The sequence below is a fragment of the Adiantum capillus-veneris genome, chromosome 1 (genome assembly GCF_014529385.1).
Source record: "Adiantum capillus-veneris isolate H3 chromosome 1, ASM1452938v2, whole genome shotgun sequence".
Lineage (NCBI taxonomy): Eukaryota > Viridiplantae > Streptophyta > Polypodiopsida > Polypodiales > Pteridaceae > Adiantum > Adiantum capillus-veneris.
In genome coordinates, this window is record NC_140931.1 from 104,596,868 (window position 1) to 104,601,427 (window position 4,560).

A 4,560-nucleotide genomic window follows, 5' to 3' on the forward strand; every position below is an offset into this window, starting at 1 on the left:
AAGTTTATGTAACGCAGCCTCGCGGTTTTGTCAAGAAAGGACAAGAGGGCAAAGTGTGCAAATGCAACAAGGCTTTGTATGGGTTGAAGCAATCTCCTCGTGCTTGGTATGAGAAAGCTGACACTCATTTGGTCAAACAAGTCTTTCGTAACAGTCCAACAGAAAGCACATTGTATGTAAAGCGTGAGGGTGATGTACTTCTCATTGTGGTTCTTTATGTAGATGATTTGTTGATCACTGGACCGAATTAGAGACATGTTGCTGAATTTAAGGCTGATTTGAATGCTACTTTCAAGATGAAAGATTTGGGGTTGTTGCATCATTATTTGGGCATACAGTTTAAGCAGTGTGATGGTGGTATTGCGTTGTGTCAAAAAAGTTACATAGAGACATTGCTATGTAAGTTTGGACTTGAGCATTGCAAACCTATTGCCACTCCCATGGAAATAGGTTTGAAGTTGAGTCTACATGATGCTCGTGATCCTGCTGATGTCACTCTTTACCAAACTGTTGTTGGCTGCCTCATTTATGTATACAACACGAGGCCAGATATTCAGTTTGCAGTCTCACGGGTCAGCAGATTTATGCATAGCCCAGGGTCTAAGCATTGGCAGGCTGTCAAGAGGATTTTCCACTAGCTACCTTAGTGGCACTATACATCTTGGCTTGTTTTATCCCAAGGGGGGATCATTGCCGCCAGACTTACATTCTTTTTCGGACTCACATTGGGGTTGGTTATTTTGACATGCAAGTCTCCACAAGAGGATTTTGTTTCATGCTTGGCAGTTCATGTATATCATGGTTGAGCAAGAAGAAACCTACTATGGCCACTTCGAGTTGTGAGGCTGAGTACAGGGCAGTCGTCATAGCTACGGTTGAGTGTGTATGGCTCAGACGCCTTATGGCTGATTTGGGTGTTGGACAGGACACTACCAACACTATCTACATTGTCAGTCAGAGCACATTGGCAGTTGTGAGGAACCTAGTTTTTCATGCTCGCACAAAGCACATTGAGGTGCATTACCACTATGTCAAGGAGAGGCTCTCAGCAGGAGAGATGAACTTGGCTTATGTGCCAACACAGAACACCCTTGCAGATCTTTTCACAAAGGCATTGTCTCATGAGAAGATGGAAGCTTTCCGCAAAGCTTTAGGCTTACTCCCCTTTGTGGACTGATCATGTCCTTAGGGCATGGCACTTCCCTTTACTCATGTGCCAACTCTCGTTCACCACATCACTCCAGGGGGGATTTGTTACCATATACATGTGGTAGTGATGTGTGTGAACACACTAGGACCGTCGGGGCATTTTTTCCCTCTTTAGGATGTTTTTTCCCCCGAGCATTGTATATACGCCCATCACTCTAGGGCTATCTATCTTTCCATTGCACACTAAGTAACACACTCTCTATTGTGTGTTGTGAGCTTCCTTCGTCTTCTCCAAGCTGTGTGTGTTTCTCTGAAACCCTAATTCCAACAATAGCTATATTTCCATCTCTTCTATAGTGCTACAGTTCAGATGTTGTTGCTGCTGCTACATGCTTTGAAACTCCGGCAATCCTTGAAATGTTCGGGCTCGTAGAAGTTCTTGTCACTTTTCTTGAATGAAAATTTAAATGCAAAATTGGAAAATTATGGAAAACTAAATGCAATGCAAATTTGCAGTGTTCCTCCCCTTGCAAATTTATTTTTCTATTTTTCTCTCCCAATGTGCCTTGGAGCAGTCTTAGAATTTTGATGATTAACCCAAAGCCAATGTTTGTACTCCGTACAAGCACAAAAATTGTCTTGAATGATGAATGTGTAGACATATATTGCTTTATTCATTGTGCTTGGATGCAAAAGTTTTAGCTTTAATATTACAATAGCCAGAGAAAATTTGAAGCCTTAGAAAATTGATGCCTTGTAGACTTGCCCAAGAAGACTCCTTTGAACTCTTTGTTGGATGTTTCCTTGATGCACCTCTCAAGGGTCACAAGTGCCTTTTCCCAAGGGTCAAGGGGAAACTCTCCAAAGGTCAAGAATGCCTCCATAAAGTGTGGAAAAGCCATGTTGATTGGAATGGCAATTTGGACTCTTGTGCAACTCATCTACTGGCATATGTGATAAGCCATGTGCCCTCAGATGATTACTTGCTTCTTGGACTTCTTACAAGAGACGGTTCTCACACAAGTTGTTTGCATTAGGCTAAAGGCCACAAACCCAACAGTTTCACGTCATCTGTGACGACGTCAAGTTTATATTATTTTTCTAAACCATAAATGTTGCATGTTGGTAGTTTGGTAGTAGCACCAGGTTGTGAGAAAACCTAAAACCCATGGTTAATGAGTATACCAAAAATTCTCTATGTCATTAGAGTGAAGAACTTAGCCCAAGGGGGCATATGATGATAATGATAACACCAAGTTTGGCTGAAGGGGGTGTTGGAAGGCGTTGTAGCAACATCCTAGTTGCAATGCAACTACGTATGCCACATTCTAACCACACACCTTGTAGAGAAAGAGAAAGAGAGGGAAGGCATAGCCTTCACACACCATGGCCAATGGTGTCGATAGAAGAGATTAACTAAAAAAAGGATTAGAGACCTAACATCACACTAATACAATCTCACTCCACATAATCAAAACAAAGAAAAATAATAAGAAAGAAAGTGCAATTGATTATTAGAAATCAAAAGATACATGGACATGGAAAGCCCATGAGCCTCATGACCATCCACTCTACAAAAAAGAGAGCTCACCCAAGAATGACTTCTCATTTAGCATAGGGCTCTTTTATAGTTTTGGGCTTCGAGCCCTTCAACTATGGGATAAAATTGAGCTCTTTAGCCTAAGCTTATACAATTTGGAACTCCTAATTGACCCCAAGGTCTTATACAATGAATAGGAATATTGTGCACAATAGCACATCCCTAGCTTGGTGCATAATCGGTGTAGCATGTGCTAGCTGCTGCTAACAGGAAGCGATTGCTAGGGTTAACCTGAACTTGGGCGGCCAAGGGTGTGAACATATTGTAAGGTTTATAAAAGCCTTGAAAGTAATAAAAAACTCTCTTTCATTTTGTGGCTCAACACACATGGGCCTTATCTTATCCTCTTCTCTCTCTTCTTCTCTGCAGACACTTCACTCACCATAGCCATGTCAATAAGAGACGCTATTCTCTTACGATGCCTCCTCTATAGTTACCTCCCTCGATTGTCTATCTGTCTAGAAATAGGTTTGTATAGGGAGCATCCTCATGAAGGGTTTAGGTGGTGCAAGTGCCTCGGGCTCGTTTCTATAGATGGAATGGAGTTCTTCTTATCACTACACCGGAATACTTGTCTATTACATTTAATTACCTCCCGTAGGTGTCTATCTATAAGAAAAAAGTTTGGATAGGGAGCATCCTTGTGAAGGGTTTAGATGGTGCAAGTGCATGGGGATCATTTCTATTGTTGCAATGGAACATTGTCAAGAAGTGCGCAGTGCGACTAGGAACGCACCGGGCCTCTGATTGTGAGGATTCGTAGCAAAATCAAGAAAGGCGTAGATGATTTGAAGCCAAAAACACACTCAAATAGAACAAAAATCCATCCATGAAAGCTCCACTTTGAAAAAGAACCAAGACTAACTCAAAACTCTTGTGTGTGTGAAGATTAGGTGTAGCCTCGCTCCCAATTGCACAGATGCAGTGCTCATTCAACCTGTTAAAAACCCTAAATTGAGGCTTTGATTCTTCATCATGACCATTTCATGGAAGCTTCAGAACTTCATTACAGAAGCCCAAGTACTTATTTGAGGAGGGGAACCCTAATTGGAGGCCTCACAGCCTCAACCATGTAGTGGAACCAGCACAGGACTACACTAGCACCCTCGATTGGAATGGCTGTATCTCCTTGCTTGTATGGCCAAATGAGATCATTATTCGGTCCAACATTTTCCACTCATCTTGGGCAATGACGGCACTATCGTTGATGTGGCATTTTTGACACATTTTTTGCTATTTTTGACCATTTTATCGTCTTTTTTGCCCAAAAATACCCCTTCTTGTTTGTAAAATGCCCAAATGAGCTGGGAAAAATGCCATTGGGATCAAATTTCATGTTGAACCTCATTTTCCCACTTGATAATCACTTTGGATACGTCTGTTATGCCCGCACATGAAACCTGCTATTTTTTGCCAAGATCGTCCGCATTAAATTTTCTAGGCAAAACAAGTGTGCCACTTCAAAACACTTGACATTTGCACATTCCTAAAGCAAATTAGGAATGATTTAATGTGGTAAAACCTGCAACGATGCCACGTCCCTTGCCTCGCATGCCTGACAAGGTATGTACAGGCATGTAACCATGGCATCAGTTTTCGCATATATCACACTATGTGCATTGTAGCATTTGGTCCCACACATCAAAAAAATTAAGAGTGAGTTAGATATTTTTATTTTCACATTATGCACATGTCGCGGCATGAAATCCACCCCCTCTAAACGTGCACATCCTCCGGCATGTGCCACATCTTTTTGCAGCAAGTTCAGTCTTCATTTAAGTCCACATACATGTCGATTTCATCATCGCTTG